Genomic DNA, 9,130 nt, shown 5'->3' with positions numbered 1-9,130 from the left:
AGCACTCCAATTTGTACAAATAATCAACACATGGAATCCCACACAGGCATAAATGTATTCATGATCTATGTACATATGACTTAATAAAAGGAATAAATAAATAAATAATAAAACAAGCTGGGGTGGGATTTGTAACCTCCAGGTTGTACTTAGGGCTTCTGCCTTCTTCTCACCTTACAGATTGGAAGATGTACCCATAGTGAACAGAGCTGTAATTTAATGTTCGGTCACAGTGTAACTAATCCTTCTTTTTGGAGAACAGCATGAGGGACATTCAGTGATAATGCAAAGTGCAGTCTTGTGCCAGCAGCTTGGAACAAGCTTGATTACATGGAAACTGGAAGACACAGATTGCTGATCACGAGAAGTATCGGCATCTCCTTCGAAAGTTAATAGCTACATTAAGAAGATGGTGCTGAAAGATAATGATGAAAATGCAGGCTATAAAAGGTGAGCTTACATATTACTTTATGGAGCATGACTTCATTTAAACCAAAGACTGTTCTTCTAAATTAATTACACTCATTTCTTTACTCCAAGTTTTTTACTGCACACATGAAAAGTGAACCAATGATTGTTAATATGTTGGTTCCATTAAAAGAAGGAAACAGTTACATAATGCCGTCAGGTAACTCAAGTAGAAAATCATGATTTGATTTTTTTTCTTTCTTTTAATTCCCCAAATCAAAAAAGTGACTTTTGGAAATTTACTCTGTTGTAGGTGAAGCATTTGACATTATTGCAATTAATACTGAATTGGATTACATTGGATATTTTTTTTCCATTCCTGAGAAAACATTCCCATGTTTATGTTTAGTTTACAAGTTAAACACTGAAGATACAATTATTTATATTGGTAAAAATAACATACTTACTATATTAAGAAATCTGTGAATAGAAATGTACTTGGCTTAGCATTCTGGGAGGCCAGTGGATCGCCTGAGCTCGGGAATTAGAAATCAGCCTGAGCAAGAATAAGACCCCATCTCTACTAAAAATAGAAAAATTAGCCTGTAGTCTCAGCTACTGGGGAGGGTAAGTCAGAAGGATCGGTCAAACCCAGGAGGGTGAGGTTGCTGTGAGCTATGACACTATGGCACTCTACCATGGCAATAGTGTGAGACTCTGTCTCAAAAAAAAAAAAGAAAGAAAGAAAAGAAATGTATTTCGACTTGGTTATTGTGTGTGTATAATTTAGAAGTGCATTCAAATAAGCCTCACTATTCCACCATTTGAAATAGCAGGTACAATTGTCAAAATTTACAAAGATTTTATATATTCACAGTTAGATTAACTGAACTACAAAATTTTTATGACAAAGCTGGACACAAAAGGATACTTCTGAATGTCATTAAATGTCCTCCGCCCTCTTTTCCAAGTACAAACAACTTCACATTTTATTTTTTAAAATATAGCTATTTGTTGAGTTGAAAACATCAAGTCATGGTCATTCTGATACATGCTCTGACTGACAGGCGGTTCCTGTTACCCCCTCACACCGAGCACATTTACTGAACAGCTCATCAGCCTTACACAGGATAGTTCATTCATGAGAGCTGACACTAGTTCACGGTGCTCATAACATTCAAAATTCCTCAGGAGAGGTCCCACAAATAGGCAACATAATAGGATTTTTACTAAACTGATGGAGTGTATGCTTAACATTACATACCCATGAAAAGAAGTTTAAAGAAGAGAAATTCAAATGCACTTATACCCTTTTTCTTGCAACCAGTTTTAAATTCAGCTCTCTTTACCCACAGAGTGCAAAACAAGACACCCACGAAGCAACCCCACTGTTACTAAGCTACACATTGGTAAATATAAGGAAAACTTTCTTTGAAGGAGAACACATTTTTACCAGCACACTTAACCTATAAAGTTAGAAAAGCCACTTTCTTAAAGGCATATTTCTAGCCCAGCTCTTACAAATCAAAATCTGTCTTCTGGGCCCCACCTGGCAAGAAGGAGCAGTTCATTGGTCTGTCCTGGGGTTCCAGAGTCTATCCACCAGCCAAACCCAGCCCTCCATAAACCCATGGACCATGTCTAACAACATCACACAGAATGTCTTCCCTCCCTCTCTTCCTTCCTCACATAAAGTGATAAAATACAAAACTAAATCAGATGCAAATCTGTTGTGGTCTCCTGACTTTCTTGCAACACAACCAAAAAAATGCCCTTTTCTCTTTTGCCAGTAGAGGAAGCAAGTTCGGTTAAATAAGCATGTGGTTTTAGAAGAGGTCATTTGGAAAGGGAAGGGGAAATGTGGGCAAAAATGATGATGATCAGACCTCCCTGCAAGGGACAGTCACACAGATTTCCATACCTTTAACTTAGGCGGGCGCCATGCCCATCTCCTCCAGATACAGGCAGGGGAGGGCCCCTTCCTTCCTTTCTCCTTTCCTTTGGGGTAGAAAGCACAGTAGGTGCTCTGTGTGTGAATCAAGAAAAGATTTTCTCTAGACAAAGATCAGGATATAAAAGTATTCAATTTATTTTATATTCTACTAATAGAAGAGAGGGAGTGAGGGAATGAGAGAGTGAGAGTGGGGAAAGAGAAAGAAGAGCACAGGGAGATGGTGTGGCGTCCCAAAGAAAGGAAGCGAGGAAGAGCCCAGAAGCCGAGGCTAAGTGGCCAGCTGATTTTAAGGGGGACAAAGATAACTGTAGCCACATCAGTGTCCTGCGAATCTGCTGCATCCCTTCCTTCTGTCTTTCTAGCAGCAGGATGGTCAGCAGCTGTCTTGCTGTTGGGGCCAGGCTTATCACAGGTGTTTCTGATCCTGTAATGGATTCTGCCCTGAGATATGATTTTGAGTCTGAGGCCAGACACTCACACTATTGTTCCTTCAGGGACTCCTCAGGAACCCTCGAGATGATACAACAGAGTCTAAAGGACGAGGAGCTGGTGAATGTAAAGACGAGAATTTACACTTTCTTTCTGTCTGCTCTTTTCAGTGGTTTGTGAAAAGGGAACATGATCACAATAATGATCGTGTGAAAAGATTCAGGAGCCTCTCCAGGGCTAGTACATTTATTTTTTTATTTTTTATTGGAACAAATGACAAATTTTATTACATGAGTTAATTTATATGTCCAAGCACAAGGATAATGAAATATATTTTCCACGAAAATATTATATACATTAAATAACATACAGTGGTAACAATGCAGTGTAGGTTTCTGGGAAGCAGACTCTGTGATAGAAATATGCAAGTGTATTTATCGGGCAGTGCTGTCCAGAGGAGGACCAGTGAGAGTGAAGAATGAAGCAGGACAGACAGAGCAAGAAGCTGAACTCTATCAAGGTCCCGACAAATGTCTCAGTTGATCCGTTGAGGTACCCCTGAAGTTGGGAAAGCCCCTCAAAGATGTCTGAATTCAGGCAATGTCCAGTCCTTGGATATCTGCCGCCCCACAAACATGAACCTTGAATGAGATGACTCTCTTTAGCAAGCAGCAATTTCCAGAGAAGAACTCAGCAGAGAGCAGCCAACTACCAATAGTCCCAGTAGCTGAGGGAAGGGGAACTTCAGTCTCAAAAGGGTTGGGGGATTTGTGAAAATATAGGAAGCACATCATAGCATCCACTACGGATGATCAAAAAGATCAAAACGTATTTCATAATTTCCAACAAAGTGCTGCCTCAATCGCAGATACAATTGAACTTGAACTTGAAATTATGAAAAGGTAAAATTCTAGCAAGAAAACAAAGAAACCACATGTAATGCCAGCTACTTAAATTATGGAAACTTTTGCTAGTAAGAGAGAAAAAACAAACCCCCCAAAAAGGCCTCTATGGTGAGGAGAATTATTTCTGGGAATACTCATTTTTTTCCCCAAAGTCTCAAAAAATAGACAACTAATATTTATAAATAAAAATAGAAGATAATTTCAAAAAGCAGATCATGCCAAATCTCATTGACAATAGGAAAAGAAGAATCCTTCAAATTCATTCTACCACATCTGGATATTCTGGATATTAAAATTAGAAAAATATATTATTATAAAGGGAAATCACAGACTTATTTCACTTATAAATGAGGGTGCAATATCCTAAACAACATATTAACAAGTTGAATTAAAAGTTATTGTTCAAGTAATATACTTTGGTCCGAATTAAATCCAACTTATGTGAGAATTAGTCACTGTTTTTTTTTTTTGTGGTTTTTTTGGCCGGAGCTGGGTTTGAACGCACCACCTCCGGCACTTGGGACTGGCGCCCTACTCCTTGAGCCACAGGCGCCGCCCTAGTCACTGTTTTTTTTCCTTTTCCTTTTCCTGTCCCCCACCTGCCCCCTCCTTCTCTCTGCCTGCTCTCCCTTTCCCCCACCCCCATCATGTCATTAACTGTCATTAATTGTCCTCATATCAAGTTGAATACATAGGATTCATGCATTTCCATTCCTGCAATGCTTCACTAAGAATAATGTGTTCCACCTCCATCCAGATTAATAAAATGCTGCAAAATCTCCATTTTTTTTAATGGCTGAATAGTATTCCATGGTGTACATGTACTATAGCTTGCCAATCCATTCCTGGGTTGAGGGACATTTAGGCTGTTTCCACATTTTAGCGATTGTAAATTGAGCTGTGATAAATAGTCTAGTACAAGTGTCTTTATAATAAAAAGTATTTTTTCCTCCTGGATAGATGCCCAGTAATGGGATTGCAGGATCAAATGGGAGGTCTAGCTTGAGTGCTTTGAGGTTTCTCCATACTTCCTTCCAGAAAGGTTGTACTAGTTTGCAGTCCCACCAGCAGTGTAAAAGTGTTCCCTTCTCTCCACATCCATGCCAGCATCTGCAGTTTTGAGATTTTATGATGTGGGCCATTCTCACTAGGATTAGATGATATCTCAGGGTGGTTTTAATTTGCATTTCTCTAATAATTAGGGATGATGAGCAGTTTTTCATATGTTTGCTAGCCACTCATCTGTCTTCTTTGAGAAGGTTCTGTTCATCTCTCTTCCCCATTGATGTATGGGATTGTTGGCTTTTTTCATGTGGATTAATTTAAGTTCTCTATAGATCCTAGTTATTAAGCTTTTGTCTGATTCAAAATATGCAAATATCCTTTCCCATTGGGCAGGTTGTCTATTTGCTTTGGTTGTTGTCTTCTGAGCCATACAGAAGCTTATCCTTAATTAAATCCCATTTGTTTATTTTTGTCGTTGTTCCAATTGCCATGGCAGTCTCCTTCATAAGGTCTTTCCCCAGGCCAATATCTTCCAGTGATTTTTCTAAGCTTTCTTTGAGGATTTTTATTGTTTCATGCCTTAAATTTAAGTCCTTTATCCATCTTGAATCAATTTTTGTGAGTGGAGAAAGGTGCAGGTCTAGTTTTAGTCTTTTACATGTGGATATCCAGTTCTCCCAGCACCATTTATTTAATAGCAAGTCTTTCCCCGAGGGTACTTTCTTGTTTGGTTTATTGAAGATTAGGTGGTTGTAAGTTGTTGGTTTCATTTCTTAGTTTTCTATTTGATTCCAAATGTCTATGTCTCTATTTTTGTGCCAGTACCATGCTGTCTTGACCACTATGGCCTTGTAGTGCAACCTAAAATCTGCTATGGTGATGTCCCCAGCTTTGTTTTTATTACTAAGAACTGCCTTAGCTATATGGGTTTTTTTCTGGTTCCATACAAAATACAGAACAGAATCATTTTTTCCAAGTCTTGAAAATAGGATGTTGGTATTTTAATAGGGATGGCGTTGAATCAGTAGATTGCTTTGGGAAGTATAGACATTTTAACAATGTGCTTCTTCCCAGCCATGAGCATGGCATGTTCTTCCATTTGTTAAAGTTCCCTGCTAGTAAATTTCATGTGAAAGTGTGAGCAAGTTCACTTTATAAAGTGGCATCAGCAATCCCTGCTCCTTGGTGGCCAGAGAAACAGGAACTGAAAACCCAGAAGAAAGCAGACAGAGTGGGAACCTGAGGCCTGGCAGCCACACATGGCCTTCTGAATCTTTGGTGGTGGCCTTTTGACTAAATCCAAATTTCACAGAACAAACCTTTTTATTAAAGGGGTGCACCAGAGAAAGATAAAGTTTTTCTTTGTCTCTTTTGGTGCTTAAAAAAGAAAAATCTTGAAGTAGAGAGTGATCATATCTCATCTGTTCTTCATTCATAAGTGGGAGATAAAAAACAATTGGTCTCATGGAGACAGAGAGTAGAATGATGATGGTTAGCAGAGGCTGGGAAGGGTGCCAGGCAGGAAGGATAAAGTCAGGATGGTTAATGTCTTGACCACTATGGCCTTGTAGTGCAACCTACAATCTGGTATGGTGATGCAAAAATACACTTAGATTTTAGAATAAACAATATTTAGTAGTATAACAAAGTGACTAAAAGTAGTGAATTAAGATAAACTTTAAAATAACTTAAAGAGTATAATTGGAGTGCTCCTAACACAAAGAAATGTTAAATGCCAGAGGTGGTGGGTATCCCAATTACCCTGGTTTGATTAATTCACATCATATGCCTCTATCAAAATATTACATGTATCCTATAAAGATATACAACTACTATGTACCTTTAATAATTAAAAATAAAATTTTGTTTAAGAAACCCAAAATACAGAAGCCCTGCAGCATGTCAGAGGAAGATACATTTCTGAAAAAGTGAGGGCAGTTCTCCTTTTTGCTTGAGGAAAAATACAAGAGTGGGCGGAGGCTGAGGTTGGTTTCGTCCATTCAGTAAAAGACAAAAAGGGCACATAAAATACAGCATGATGTTACTTTACTTCAGAATAACTGTTTTCCTCAGAAAGACCACTGGAAAATGTCTGATAGTAACCTATCAATGTACTCATTTGAACAAAGCATTTAAGCCTAAGTTTTAAGACTAATCTCCATGAGTCTATGCCTACTGATAATGAAGAGAAACAGTTATTATGATAAAAGATGACATTACAGAGGGGAAATGAAAAAACTAGAACCAGTGGTTTCAGCCTTCTGTGGGAGTGAGGGGAAACCTCCTTTTCCCCCTGAAAGTTCACTGAAAGATCAACTAACAATTGAGTAGATTAATAAAATAAAAAGAAGTTTATTTACCATGAGTCCGAGAAGAATCATAGAGTAATGACCCAATATCCCAATGGGGCCCAGAAATTATATATCCTCCTTTTAGCAGGGAGGGACAGATGAAGAATAGAGGTAATTCTGTTTAGGGGTAATAAATGATCACTAAAGAGGATGACTAGATACTTGGGAGAATGAATGGATGAGGGAAACAGATTGGCTTGTAAATTAACTTGAAGGACAGGTATTATATTTCAAATGATGTGGGCCAGGTGTGGTTGCATTCTTTTTTTTTTTTTTTAAGTACATAGAACATAAATGTCATGGAAGAAGCCCAAGTGCCCATTGACCCATGAATGGATTAATAAATCGTGGTATATGTGGTTGCATTCTTGATCTTCTTTTCTGTAATATATTGAGATAATAGGGAGAGGAAGGGAAGTCAATTGTCCTTTCTGATGGGGCCTTCTGATTTATGCCCTTCCAGGGGCCTGTTGATCTCCAGGGGCCTTTAATTCAAAATACTCTTTATACCATGGAGTTGTATTTTGGGTTGAAATTTCCTAAGCTCCTTCACCTCCAAGCAGCCGTTCCATGAAATCCCTTGAATTAATTAGTTTGGCATGGGTTGGATGTATGTCTAAAATGTTTCCTGAACAAAGTTTTGTTTCTCGGGCAGTGCCTGTGGCTCAGTGAGTAGGGCGCCGGCCCCATATGCCGAGGGTGGCGGGTTCAAGCCCAGCCCTGGCCAAACTGCAACCAAAAAATAGCCGGGCGTTGTGGCGGGCGCCTGTAGTCCCAGCTGCTCGGGAGGCTGAGGCAGGAGAATCACGTAAGCCCAAGAGTTAGAGGTTGCTGTGAGCCGTGTGATGCCACGGCACTCTACCGGAGGGCGGTACAGTGAGACTCTGTCTCTACCAAAAAAAAAACAAAGTTTTGTTTCTCTCTCTGCTGGGCTATTCATTAGACTGCTTGAGGCGGTTGGGACATGGACAGTCTTCATAGACAGTTGTGTTGGCTGATGGAGCTATTAGTGTTTATAGGAAGGTCATGTGTAATGAGATGGAACTTCTACATGCAAACCACCCCACTGCTGATGGAGGTGCAGCTGCCCTCAGGGCAGCCCTGGTTCGTTCGTTCCTTCCTTCCTTCCTTCCCTCCCTCCCTCCCTCCCTCCCTCCCTCCTTCCCTCCTTCCCTCCTTCCCTCCTTCCCTCCTTCCCTCCTTCCCTCCTTCCCTCCTTCCCTCCTTCCCTCCTTCCCTCCTTCCTTCCTTCCTTCCTTCCTTCCTTCCTTCCTTCCTTCCTTCCTTCCTTCCTTCATTCCTCCCTCCCTCCCTCCTTCCCTTCCTTCCTTTCTTTCTTTCTCCCTGGATAGAGTGTTGTGGCATCTTCATGGCTCATAGCAACTCAAACTCCTAGGCTTGAGCAATGTAGCTGGGACCACAGGTACCTGCCACAATGCCCAGCTAGTTTTTCTATTTTTAGTAGAGATGGGTCATACCTTGCTCAGCCTGGTCTTGAACTCCCACACTGAGCAATCCAGCTGCCTTGGCCTCTCAGAGTTCTAGGATTATAGGTTGAGCCACCACACCTGGCCATCCCTGGTTCTTTCTTTTCTCTGCTGCCTGAGGCCCTTGCAGCTACAGCTTCTAGTACAAGAACTCTTGCTCCCCAAACACTTAGGATGAGTGTCAGAATCTCAGAAGAGTTGTCTGAAAATTCTCTTTCCTGGTCTCAGGTGCTTCCCCCTCACCCTTGACCAGGAGAATGGGAGGAGAATTGCTACAGCCCTCAACAACTCCTTCCCCAGACCTTTCCTTTCCCTGCCTCCCCACACTTCCAACTTCTTATGTAGGTTAGAGGTGGGTGCTTACTCATGATATGGTTTTTCAGTCTCTTTCCATATTCTGCTGAGATGGTCTGGGCTCCTGGGCGTATTAGACATGGGCTCTGTTGCCCTTGACCTTCTGGACTTATGAAGACAATGGGAATATTTGCATGTTGCAAAATTTCATTGCTAATATATTAACTCATTTTCTTAAAGAAATATAAAGAAACCAGACACAGGTTCTTAGCAACAGGCTCCACCTTTGTGTGTGTG

At 40.4% G+C, this 9,130-nt stretch overlaps 1 pseudogene; it reads left to right on the top strand.

Annotated features, from left to right (window-relative positions):
- Positions 1–409: 409 nt before the first annotated feature.
- LOC128573503 (heterogeneous nuclear ribonucleoproteins A2/B1-like) overlaps positions 410–9,130 on the top strand; it is a 30,395-nt pseudogene continuing 21,674 nt past the window's right edge.

This window comes from Nycticebus coucang, chromosome 21 (genome assembly GCF_027406575.1).
Source record: "Nycticebus coucang isolate mNycCou1 chromosome 21, mNycCou1.pri, whole genome shotgun sequence".
Classification (NCBI taxonomy): Eukaryota; Metazoa; Chordata; class Mammalia; order Primates; family Lorisidae; genus Nycticebus; species Nycticebus coucang.
Note: the sequence above shows the minus strand (reverse complement) of the source record. Positions and strands in the feature narration are given on the sequence as shown.